The sequence below is a fragment of the Mesoplodon mirus genome (genome assembly GCF_964341445.2).
Source record: "Mesoplodon mirus genome assembly, chromosome: 9".
NCBI lineage: Eukaryota > Metazoa > Chordata > Mammalia > Artiodactyla > Ziphiidae > Mesoplodon > Mesoplodon mirus.
In genome coordinates, this window is record NC_138985.1 from 75,849,162 (window position 1) to 75,863,030 (window position 13,869).

A 13,869-nucleotide genomic window follows, 5' to 3' on the forward strand; every position below is an offset into this window, starting at 1 on the left:
TAAAAGTGAAAGGGTCAAGAAAATCCACCCTGTTGCCCACTTGGTAGATCATTCTAAACTTAAGCTGTTATTTTTTTTTAAGGGATATAAAATATGCTGCCTTTCATATTAAGAAAGACCCTATTGTCCTTCTATCTATAGAGCCTGCACTTTGAATTGTATTTCCAGTTGGAGCAGTGATCCATCCACATCCCCTTTCAGGATCGGCTTTGCGACCAACAGCCTACTGTGAGAGGTACATTTACTGGGGTGACTGGTGCAGTCCAGTTTGTAGCTGAGAAACATTATCCAGAAGCCAGGTTTATTAGAACCTGTTTTCTGTTTCACTAATATGCTCTACTTTGATATCACCAAACTTAATGGACCCTTTTCTGTGCTTTGGTTAGCTCTACTTTGTAGCATTTGAACACTGACACCTACTTCTTCCTCTCTTGGTTTCTAGGTCATCCTTTTCTCTTTCTTATTCTTTCTCTTTATAGTCATATATCTTTTTCCAGCAGCTTCTTTCCTCTAGCAGTTCTTCTTAAGTGCCAATGTTCTCCAACACTTGTTCTCAGCCCTGTTTTCCTTTTACTTTATAATATTCTCACTTGGTGATCTCATTCAAACCATGGCTTCAACTGCTATGTCTACCCTGTTGACTTATTTCCTGCCTAGATCTTTCTTGAGTTGTTTTCTATATATTTATGGTATCAATTAGGAAAGTATCAGTTATTACTCACAGAAAATCTGACAAACAGCTGAAAAAAATAGTGCATATTTTTTCCCACATACTGCATAATAAATCCAGAGATAGTCCATCTATGGCTTTTGCAGAAGACCTTCTAGTCAGTAATGATCCAAATTCCACCTGCCTTTTTGCTCCAGCATTGTTAGCGTATTGGCTTTTGTCTTCATGCTTGTTACTTCCTAGTCATGCAATGGCTGCTACATCTCCTGGCATCACATCCAGAAAGGGAACATGGAGGAAGGAATAAACAGCTGAGTCTATTTTTTTAAATTAGAAAGCAAAATATTCACTGGAAAGCCCACCAAACATATGTTCAGATGCATCTCTGATAAAGTTTCACTTGGCTGTCCATAATTTTAAGGTGGACTATAAAGTTGATTATTAAACTTTCTTCTTCAATAATGGATAAAGGCAAGGGAGAATTTAGTTATGAAAAATTCATCCATAGTTTGAGGTACCCAATCCAGCTTTGGCCCATCTATTTTCAAACTTGACATCTCCAACTGAATATTCCACAGATACCTTAAACTCAGCCTACAGATTTTTTGGAGTGGGGTAAAACTTAGAAAAAAGGAATGGCAAATGGTGAGTTCCCTGTTTTTGTGGTTTTAGCCTGGGGATGAAAATCATGTCTTGATATAAGGCAGCTGAAACATCCATAGAAAACCTACTAGCTTCATGACCAGAGGAATCAGAGGACAGAACTTACGGCAGCTATAGCTGAAGGAAAGTGAGAGGGTCATCCCAGAAAGGAGAGAACCAGAAAATGGAAACCCCAGGTATGTGTAAACTCATACTTATAAAATTATAAAAGATAATGGTACATATGATTTTGTACATTGATTGATATGAAACATTTCCAGAAAGGTTCAGAGAAATTCAAGGAAGCCTGAGGATGATTATAAGAGAGTCAGGTAGACTTTCCTAGAAATTGTACCACTTTAACTAGATCCTGAAGGATCCACTTTGTTCTTCCAAGGAAGGATGACAAAGATACATGACCAGTGAGCCATCAGGATCAATAAAATTCTTGGCCCCTATAATTTAAATCTTAGGGAAAGGAATATGGGTAATCCTATAGATATTCCTGCAGGGAAAGTTTGAGTCCCAAATGATTTAGGGAAGCTCTTTAGAACTAAAATATATATGAAGCCTATACCTGGACTTCTAGATGGAGAATGATAGAAGCATCTGATTAACTCTCTCTTCCTTAATTAGTGATGAAGTAAGTGCATGTAACATTAACAGGTTGCTGCAAGCTGGAAGAATGTCAAGGTAAGGCCAGAGGAGAGAGAGAAATTCAGAGCATTTCATTTCTTTGTCAAAAAGCATGGGTACCTATAGTAATGTGTAAACTCTGCCCAATGTCTAGCTGGCTTAGATCACACCTGTAAGGATAGATTCAATGATGCTAAAAATGAAAGAACTTAATTGAGGTTTGAATTGCCATCCACTGCAGGTGAACCAGTTGTTAAAGTTTGTTTCTAACCAAGTTAATTGCCTATATTTTCTGCTAAGACAAAAACAACATCCTTCAGAACAATATAACAAAATCTAGAGACTCCACAACATAAATGTTGTGATGTTCAGGATAAAATCTATTTTTACTTGAAATATGAAGAGACAGGAAAATGTGACCATTTTCAGGGCGAAAAACAATCAGCTGAAGTGAACCCTTGGATGATCCATATTTTTATTTTTCGGAAAAGAACTTTAAAGTAGCTTTTGTAAGTATGTTCAAGTAAGTAATGAAGGGAAAGATTATCTCAGAAGATGAATGGAAAATATAAAAAGATCAAAACAAAAATTCTATACCTGAAAAGTATAATATCTAAAATTTAAAAATATTGCACTAGTTAGTAGCATAATAAATTTGACAGAGAGAATCAGTGGATTTGGGGAAAAATCTAAAAATGAGACAGAAACCATATCAAAAATAGAAAAATCTTAGAGACTTGTGGAAAATTTTCAACAAATTTAAAATATAGACAATCAGAATGTGGAATGAAAGAAGAGAACAGATCAGAAAAAAAAATACTTAAAGAAATATTGGCTCAAACTTCCCAAAGTTCTTGAATGAACATGGCATCCGTAGGGACAAAATAGGTAGGCAGCTAAATACTTTTGTACAATACTGGTACATAATTCAAAACATAGCAAGGGTAGATGATTTGAGGATGATTTCCCCAACAAAAAGCCATGAACTTTTTCCCAAGTGCCTGAGACGTGTTTTAGACCCAGAGACCACTGACTAATGAGGTGACAGTGTCCACAGGAGGAAGGATTCTATATAACCATGGCAAAAATATATCAGTATTTTAATCATGCCTTCAGTCCTTCCCCGAAAAAACCTATATCCATTTACTTGGGTAAATGTCCCCTGGGGAAAGAGGAATACCCAGACATTTTGAGGATTATTAGACAGAAGTCTTAAGTTGACATTAATAACGGAAGACTGGAAAAGACATCATTGAGCCATGTTAGAGTAGGAAGCTATGGAGACCAGGTAATAAATGGAGTCTTGGGCCAAATTTGGCTAATAGTTGACTGGGTCCATGTACTTGGCCAATGGTCATTTCTTTATTCTATGAATGTATAAATGGGGCTGACATAATTGACAGAATAACTCCTACTTTCAGTTCTTGACCTATAGGGAAATAACAATCATAGTGGGGAAGGCCGCCCTACCTACATGTGCTAAGGGAGAAATAAAACACAATATCTCATCCTGCTATATGTGAATGGAAGAGGGATGGCAGAAATTGGTGCCATCTTTAAGGATCTCAAAAATGTAGGGGTGGTATTACCTATTGTATTTTCATCTAATTCATCAGTCTGGCTCCTGCAGAAACCAGAAGGATCTTGGAGAATGAACATAGACTTAACTACCAGCTTAATCAAGTGGTAGCCCTGATCACACCTACTATGTTAGACATGTTATCTATTATTAGAGCAAATTAATATGGCTAAAGGCTTATGGTATGCATTCTTTTCTATCCCAACCAGTTAAGAAGAGGATAAACAGTTTACATGCACATGGAATAGACAAAAATATACATTTAGGATTTTCTCCCAGGGTTGTGTTAATTCTTTTATGTCTAAGCTTTCTTGAATAGGGCACAAAAACATGAACCATAAAGAAAAAAATAGGATAAATTGGATGTTATCAAAATTAAAAATGTTCATTCTTTGAAAGATGCCATTAAGAAAATGAAATTAAAAATGTAGAACAGGAGAAAATATTCACAATAGTATATTTAACGGAGGACTTAGGTCCAGAATATATGCAGAACTCCTATAACTCAATAATATGACCAACAACTCCTTCCCCCAACAACAAAAAATTGGTTAAAATATTTGAACAAACACTTCACCAAAGAAGATATATAAATGGACAAAAAAACACATGAAGAGATGTTCAACATCATTAGTCGTCAGAGAAATGCTGATTAAAACTACAATGAGATGCTACTATAAGCCTGTTAGAAAATTGATAATACCAATCATTGGAGATGATGTAGAGCAACTGGAATTCTCATACATGTTTGGCACAAATATAAAATCATATGGCCACTTTGGAAAACTTGAAGTTTCTTAAAATGTTAAATATATGCCTACCATATGAGCCAGATATTCCACTCCTAGGTATTTTTTATAACAGCTTTATTCATGTGAGCCTCAAACTGGGAACAACCTCTTATTCCACACCTGCAAACAACCTCTTATTCCACACCTGTAAATCCAACTCATCTGTAGAGACGAGTAGATTAATGGTTGCCTGGGGCTGGGTTGGGAGGGAGGGATAAGTTACAAAGGGACTTGAGGAAATTTGGGCGGGTGGTAGAAATGTTCTGACCTTAATTATGGTTGTATTTATACAGCTTTATATGTCTGTCAAAACTCATTGAATTATATGCTTCAGATGAGTGTACTTTCTTGTACATAAATTATACCTCAAAATTGATTTTTAAAAATCTACAGTGATTTTCAGTATACCAAGGATAAAGAACAGATTTGCTGGTTAGCCTGAAAATTCTTTCTTTATTCCGCCCCATAGGTAATTGCTCTTGCCTTAACTGCTGACACTCCTCCATCTAAACCGTAATCACTTATACTTCCCGAGTGCATCACACTCCTGCAATCTAGGGTCCCTGTCCCTCTTTCTCTACAGGGATAACTTTTACTGATTCTTTAACAGTCAGCTTATGCATAGTCTTCTCCAGGAAGTCTTCACTGGTTCCCTGGTGTGAGTTGATGATGCGCTTCTGTGTTCCCATGGGACCCTGCACTCACCTCTCATGTAAGAGGCTGTGTTTTACTCTCACCTTTTTTCTTAGTCTCCTCACTAGGTTTAAAATTCTGTAAGGAGAGAGACCACACTTGTGGTCACCTTTCTATCTTCTGTATCTATCTTGAAGCCTAGAGTAGCTATTCAGGTGCTTATTACATTTTTGCTAAGTTATTATATGTAAGAATCAAAGTTTTGGCATTTTACATTGCTATTATTTGCAAGTTTGAGGAAATGGGACCATATAAGAAACTTCTGGAGGAGAGGCTCATGTGTGAATATTATGGAAAGTAAGAGGACAACTTTCATGAACTCGGCTTTATTCTCCCATACACTTTCTTCTTGTGCTTCAGAACTACTCTGTTGGTAAAAATGGAAGATAGAACTTACCTATGGTCTCCTTCTTAGAGGTTCTGTTCTTTCTCACAGCGAATGCTCACTCTCAATGGCCTCTGGTTCTCAGAGTAACGTTTCACCATGCCGAAAGGTGCCTGCCTTCTGTATCTCCTCTCCCCAGGCATTACTCTTTTTTCTCCTGGTTTTGTCTATTACATTACGCACAATCATTTCCACTCTTATTTGAAACCTCATGCTCTTTTTAAAAATCATAGTAGCTTAATAAAACATAATGGTAGGATTTCAGGCTTGATACATAAGAAGAGTGATGCCTGATTAAGCTGGGAATTGCTGTGTTTTGGAAGGTATTGTTGATATCACTTTTAGGAACTTAAGAGTTGCATGAAACTAGTAGCACGTGCATCTTTGGGTTAGCCAAGGTCTCTCTGTTATTGGGCATGACTAACTCTAGGCTTCCAGGCTTTATCCTAGAGGAGAAAATTGTTGTAGAAGGAAAAAGTGCTAGGATTATATCTTTCTTGTGCCTTTTCCCCATAAGCTGAAAATGGTATTTCTCCTTTTTCTTGACACACATATGATTTGTCTCTTTCTCTACCTGTATCCAAATTTTTAATAGTATTTAATAATATTTTTTTCTCTCTTTTCACACTTACTCTGTCTTTGCCTCTTTCTTTCCTACTCCTTCTCTCACCCTCTCCGACATGGCATCCTCATGAAGTGCTCTAAAAGGTTTTGATGTATTCCACTTTCTCTTGTGTGGCTCATATTTAATAGTGTTTCTGAAGGGTGAAAAGAAACGACCATTATTACAGTTGTTAGAGTAATACCAATAGTAGTGATTGTTAACAATCACAACAATAATAATGAATGTTGGCATTATTTACATTCTTGAAGGGATGATGTGAATACTAGAGTCCGTTACATTTTAAAATGCTCCTTCAAGGGAATGCTCCACATAAAATATAGTAATTGTTCCTAGCATTTCGATTAGTATTTGGGTAAAACACTCTTTGGAACGAACAGTGTGACTGTTCGTTCCAAACTGACTGATGTGTGACTGTTTCTGTCTTTTTTTTTTTTTTTTTTGGTATTGAGAATATAATCTCTGTGAATTGATTGTAGAATATTACTGTGTTAAAAATCATATCAATGACTCAACTTTCCCCTTTAAAAAAATAGTTTCAGATGGAAAGTTCAAAGCCTTTACTTTCTAGGGTTGTTTCTTAAACAACTCAATTCACTGTATTGTAAATATGCACAAAAGGATCTGGTATTGTTTTGGGCAATATTTAGTGCAGGACCACTTTGTTAATCCATCACTCCCACTTGTGACAGAAGATGGAAAGGTCACTGGAGTGGACATTTTTATGGCCAACTCAAATGATGCTCTTGTATTAATTAAATTTAGAATCTCCCCAGCCACTAAAAACATAAATTCCTTTTGCAGAAAGGATAAAATATGCAAAAGAAATAGCTTCACTTACACTACACATTTTCAGGATGCTTAGAGTTGTGTACATATGCTCTATGGAAGATTTCTGTTTTCTTGAAAATACAGTTTGACTCCGTGACAGAATTATAAAAGGTGACCATATAACCTGCTCATGTTCATAAATATGCCAGGTTTGTTTGCAGGAGTGAAATTGTTTCTAGATTAAGCAAAAGATGAAAGCGTAGCACTAAAATGAAAGTACTTTCCTTGTCAACTTTAACACAGAAGCTGAAAAATCCTCATACATAGGAAAAAAAAATGAAAATGAAATAAGCTTTACTGGAACCATTGATTACTCAGCTAACCTGAACATTAAACTGAGGGTGCCTTTAAAGGAGGAGAAGGCTCTCATTGATGAACTCCGATGAGAGGGTTTTAGGAGCCCAGTGAGGTTACGTGGGTTAGGTCACAGGCAAATAGATGGGATGGCCTGGTTCGGGCATAACAGTAGGAGCTTATTCAGGACAGAGAGGAAGAAACATAGCCAGAGAGTCAGTCAGCTTAAAGGGAAACAAGGGAAATAAATTTATTAAAGGCAAGAAAATATAGTGCGAATGACACTTTAATACTAAAGGTTACTGACACACTTGTTAAGCTTCCTTCAAGTGTGCATATTTGAAGGTGGGTTATTCCTAGTTGGAGGTGAAATTTTATGATCCATTAATGCATATTATAAGTAGTTTGTATTTAATTGGAATAACATGTACATACCCATTTATATCACAGTTTTTTAAAATGTTAAAATAAAAGGAATCACCTGTTATTTCCAGGGATTCTTCCTTTTACATCAATGAGTGATAACTGAAAATATCTTAGGATTGATACATTCACCATGTTTTATTTTATTTATTTACATAATTGTCCCACTATCTTGGATTTTCACTGACATTTTCTGTTTCAACGTGTAGGGGACAAATAACAACAGTAGCTTCTGAATCTTGGAAGAGTGTCAGCATCCTCTGTAGCTTTCCAGGAGAAATTAACTTTCTCCTCCTGTCCTTGTTTTAAATTCAGCCCCTTGTTCTTGTCTTGGGACTTCGGTGGCTGAGAACTGAGAAACGGTGTTGCTTCTGCTCCTAGGACTTTACTTAGCAATATACTCTAAGCACCTGCGCTGCGCCAGGAGCTGTTCTGGGCTCTAGGGAGAGAATAGACCAGGGAGATTCTGTTCTAAAGAGGAGAAGCCAAGAATAAACACTAAGTGAATTTTAAATATTGCTCTCTACTGTGGAGACAGGAAAGCAGGGTGATGTGAAAGAGTGACTGACACTGGGGGATACAAAGACTCTAGACTGAGAAACAAACTTTTCTCTAAAGAAATGAAATTTGAGCCAAGTTTTCCAGGTACCCCAAAAAGCAAGTGAAACGGCCCGAAGGTAGAATAAGCTGGGTATGATCAAGGACAGAAGGAAGGCCGATAGAGTTGAACAAAAGGGTTAATAAAGCTGCGGTGATGCCAGAAAGATAGGCAGGAGCCAGATCATGGAAGTGCTCATAGGCCATCAGGACTTGAATTTTAAGTGCAGAGAGAGGCCATGTTTTGTTACTATTGTGGAGGTGGTGCTTAGCTTAATCAAGGGTGTGACATATTCTGAATTTTTTTTCTTTAAAGATGGATTGAAGAAGGGCAAGAATAGATGCAGGGAGATAGGTCGGATGTGCCTGAAGCATTCGAGGGCAATATGATAACAGAGAAGGTAGCATGAGATAAAACTGAACCAGGTGGAGTAGCCTTGAGTTGGCCTCTGCCACCTGTAGGCCAAGCAGGTGTTTACCCACAGGATTAGGTTTCAATGTTCACAGTTATGTTCAGTGAGTATTTTCCTCTTTCCCTTGTAGACTGCAAGTAATAAAATCTATAATTAGTCATTTATTGCTTGGACGAAATTCTCCCTTTCCAAATGCAAGTACTTTTCTGAAAGATGCTATATTCAGACATTAAAGCAAATTCAATAATCATAATGTTACCCAGCCAAACTTTGGTCTGCCTGCCTGCCTGCAGTAAAACTGATCTACTGACACTGGGCTGTGGTGAAGGAAAGTGCAGCATTTATTGCAGGGAGCCAAGCAAGGATTCTGCGGCAGGTTGTATTTAAAAGACCCGAACTCCCTGAAGGCTTTCAGGGAAAGGCTGTAAAGACAGGGTGAGGGAGGAGGGTTGTGGGGTGTGTGACCAGCTCAGAAGAATGTCAACCAGATGTTCTCCTGATTGTTTGGTGGTAAGGTAATTGGGAGTCAACATCATCAACCTTCTGGTTCCAATCAGTCTGGGGTTTACGTGCTTGTGGGCATCATACAGTTAACTTCTACCTGGTGGGGGTTTCAATATCTGCAAAACAACTCAAGGGACAAGGCTCAGAATATTGTCTACAGCCCTTAAGGAGGAACTAAATGTCCTTAACATTGTTTAATGGCTAAACTATTATTTTTTTGTCTTGCTTGACTGATCTCCTTTTTTTCTGCATTTTCTCACTTCTCTGATTAAATTTATTCTTGGACTAAAGTTTTTCTACAGACAAAAGGCAGGCAGAGGACATGGGCATGGGTGGGGGGTGGGGGGAAACGTCTGCTCCTGGAAGGCCACACAGGGTCTTGCTTGGTTGAAATAACATTTCTTATGTATCATGGAAGATTCTCTTCACCAGAAAGAAACCGCTTGGTTAGACGGGCAAGACAGACACAGAGGAAAACATAAAAAAATATAGCATTGCATGTTTTTGATCCGTTGATTGGCAGGGACTACCGTATTGGATTTTTCTGTATCCTCTCTATTACAGCACTACATTTTAGTAACCGAGGAAATGTTTGTTGACAAATATTGTTGCACTCTCCAGCATTCTCATCTTAGTTTAATAGTCTAATTCTCCCATGTGATAAACACATGTGACTTTTTCAAGAAGCCTACTTTTGGATATTCAACTTCACACATGATGAAGCACTAGACTCTTTTTTCTGAAGGGTAATCAAAGATGATGATTGTTTTTGGGAGAAGAGTTTAAATTGAATTCTTTTGAGTTTCATCATATAATATTTGGCCATCCTGCCATGTTTTGAGCAAGATAGCATATGTTTTATGAGGCACAGCTTGAAAGAAGAACAAATTCAACGATGAGAGACATAAACACCAGTCAAAAGCAGAGATTCAGTCAGTGCATCAAATAATATTTTTAAGCATTCGTCATGGGCAAGCATATTAGGTACCTTGTGGGACATAAGGCCTTAGGGAAACTACATATATACTTATAAAAGATAGCAGTACATATAATTTTGTGAATTAGCTGTTACAAAGCATTGCTATAAGGGGTCAGAGTAATTCAGAGGAGTCCAAGGGTGATAGTAAGAGAGTTTGGCAGACTTTTTTAGAAGTCGTAGCAATTTAAGTGGATTCTGAAGGATCCACACTGTTCTTCCAGGAAAGAATGACAAAGATGCATGACCAATGAGCCATCAGAATAATAAAACTCTTGGCCCCTACAGCTTAAATTTTAGGGAAAGGAATATGCGTAATCCTATAGTAGACATTTATGGATAGAAAGAATGAGTCCCAAGTGTTTTGGGGAAGCTCTTTAGAACTAAAATATATATAAAGCCTATACCTGGATTTCTAGACAGAGAATGTTGGAGGCATCTGATTAACCCTTTCATTCTTAATTAGTGACAAAGTAAATGCATATAACATCAACAAGTTGCTGCAAGCTGGACATCTAGAGAAGAGAGAAACATTGAGTGTTGTGTTTCTTTATCAAAATATATGAGTACTGACAGTAATGGCTTATCTTTGTTTTTCTTTTCTTGTTACTCATTTGGATTCTGTAAGTTCTTTTAAAAGAAATAGACAGTCTATGTAGTTACACTATTAAAAGAAGTTAAAAAAAGGTTTAAGCTTGGGGCACAATTATTCAAGTATAGTTGCAAAACACAAAAAGAGTACATATTTAAAATTGTGCTCTGGTGAGTATGTTTGGTAGCACACTTACTTTTAATCTGGCATAAATTACTTTTTTTTCATAGTGGCTTCTTGTTGTAGTCTATAGTGGGGAATGGGGTGACAAGTAGGTCAGTTTTTTCCATATCTGGATGAATACTTCTCATTCTGTAAGCCTTTCACAGATTTTTTATTTTATTTTATTTTTTTAGTGGAGCCACTCAGCTGGCGGGATCTTAGTTCCCTGACCAGGGATTGAACCTGGGCCCCCTGCAGTGGAAATGCAGAGTCCTAACCACTGGACTGGCAGGGAATTCCCATCATAGATTTTATTTTTGTTTTCTTATTTGAAAGGAACACATATAATCAGGTACCTATTCTATTCTCTTTTAAAAAAATGAAAAACTGTATATTGGTACAATTTAAACAAAAGAATTATATTCTGATGAAAAGAAAACATATAATAATGTTATGTTAATATTTTGGAAATAGAAGTATTAATTACTATTTTAGAAAACATTTCAAAATTTCCTCTATTCTAAGCCAAAAGTAAATGTTTATTGATTTTACCATGAGCGAGTCAACTGGGAAAACTGTTCTGGTTAACAAAAAACAACTCATTATGATTCTTGACTTTATAAAAGCATACATTACTGAGAATGTTAAGCCCATAGAGTAATAGTGACAAGGAACAAGTGGATATAATACAGATAGTTTATATATTTTTTTATATTATCAAGTATTATATATATATATATTTTTGATTTTGCCCAAACCAAAGTGAAATAAAACTCTCCTTTAGGAGCAGCAAGTATTCTTATTAAAGGAAACATAAAAAGGAAAAATAAATTTACAGAGATTGTCTACTTCCAAGGGATAAAAAACATATACATTTTTTTGTTGTTTATTTACATTCATACTTCAATGGTGAGTTATAGAATTCAGTGTATTATTATTTTTTTCTAGAAAGAACCTGAGTTCTATTTTTAAAATTATGGCATGCGATAATTTAGGCTTTCTTGAAAAACAAGAATGTATTGTGTTGAACATTGAATTGAATATGGTCCCTACTGAATGAATGAGTCTTGAAAAATTGCTAAGTGGAGTAAGTCATGAAGGAAAAGAAACCTATTTTAGAGCAACCGTGCTTAACATTTAATATATGTTTACTGTCCCTATTATTTCAACAAAGAAAATACAAATTCCAGTAAAAACCAAAATTTGCCTGAAGTTAGCCAATATAATCTTTCCCTTTTGCTTTTTTGGGTGCTATAATAATATATGTAATATATAATTATATCTATAGTATAGGTATAATATATATATCATATTATATATATATTGAGCAATATTTTTCTCTTCTTCCTGTAAGCCCTCCTCTCTTTAACTGTTTTCATTTTATACCTGGTATAAAAAAGCTGATGACACTGAAACAGATGTGGAACAACAACATACTAGGAAAACTGTACCAACGGGATCCTCTGAAGAGAATTGGATCTCCTAAATGTAAGTGACCATCCACGGTTCTATATGAGCTGGTGGGATCTCCCTAATGAAATGGCCACACGTGAGCTGAATGGCATGGGCCCATGTAGGAGCTGAGAGTTGGAGTAAATAATAGTAGTAGTACCACCTAACATTTACTGGGTATTTAATATGTATTAAATATACTACTGACTGTTATAGGATATATATATTTGCATATTTATATATTCTTATTTAACGTAAACAATTCTTACAGTGTAGGTATTATTACTAACTCTACAGATGAGAAATCCAAGTTTAGTAACATTAAGTAACTTGCCTAATTCACACAAGTGTCAATACTAAATAGCAGAAAATAGCAGACTGAATTCAAATTCAGGCCATCTGGCTGCAGAGCCCATACTGCTAGCAATGATGCTATTCTCCCACCGCAGGTGAGCTCCTAGGCTCCTTTTATCTCTGAGATTATAAAATTTTGATTTATGTCTTCTCCTTCAAGAACTTAGTAAGGAGATATCACTCAACAACATATTCCTTGGGAATATATCTTTATGTGTGAAGGCCTGGAAATATAGCTAATGATTATGGTTTGAATAGTAGAAAAGAGATGACATTACAACTTATTTTTAGTGTATTACTTTAGTTAGGTATGTTGGTTTTTAATCACCAAAAATAATGATTCATTATCACAGGCTAGGACAACCTTTGCTAAGAGAGTATTTATATGTTTGTTAGTATTTGATGTGAATTGAAACAACCATAAAATGAAAGAAATACTTTAGGGTAAATGCCTCTAAATTTAAAACTAAAAACTCACTTTACAACTGTGAGCATTGCCAAATTATAATGTCATATAATGACATTAGAGATTAAAAAAATATTTCTGAGCTATGGCTACAATAACGTTTTCATTTATTGGTTCTTATATAACACATTCTCAGAAGCTTTAAAAAACAATTTGCAAACATCTTGGAAATGTTCTAGCATTTCAGTAAGGTAAAAAGCAAATATATACTAATTTGGAAGATAGAAAAACCATAACCAAAAATAGATTAAGTAGTATGTTCAGTGTCACTGAATAAATTGGAATTAGCATGCTATATAACTCTTCTCATACAAATGATTTTCATATCACTCCTCTTGAACCGCAGTAAAAGCCTATCTCAGAACTCTGCTCAAGTTAGCTCCTCTGTTTATCTTGTTAGCTAGGATGACACAGATTTGCATTAAAAAATCAGTAGCTTGAGAACATCCTCATTTAAATGACAGGCAGAGAAAAATATGCCACAAGCAATAATGCTGAAAAGCAACTAAAGAGAGAGAGGAGGAAGACTATGAGTGGATATGTTATGAAATTGGTTTTCGTAGCATTGAAAGAGTCATGAAAAGAAGCGAGAAGTCAATGGTATAAAAAGCTTCCAAGCCATCGAATGAGATGAAGACTGAATAGTGCTCACTAATTTGTGAAAACAGGAGCTATTTGTCAATCATGCTGAGTTTGAGATTCAGTTGAGTAGAAGAGATGGAATCTAGATTGTGATAGTTTGAGAAGTGAGGAGACAGAGTGTAGATAACCTAGATTTTAATTAGTT

At 36.0% G+C, this 13,869-nt stretch overlaps 1 long non-coding RNA gene across 1 annotated transcript in view; it reads left to right on the plus strand.

The window, feature by feature from the left end:
• Window positions 1–1,194: 1,194 nt before the first annotated feature.
• LOC309810508 overlaps window positions 1,195–13,869 on the plus strand; it is a 50,567-nt gene continuing 37,892 nt past the window's right edge. Inside the window, exons 1-2 of the long non-coding RNA XR_014295007.1 lie at window positions 1,195–1,509; window positions 12,211–12,298. This is a non-coding gene — a long non-coding RNA (uncharacterized lncRNA). The remainder of the gene's footprint in view (window positions 1,510–12,210; window positions 12,299–13,869) is intronic.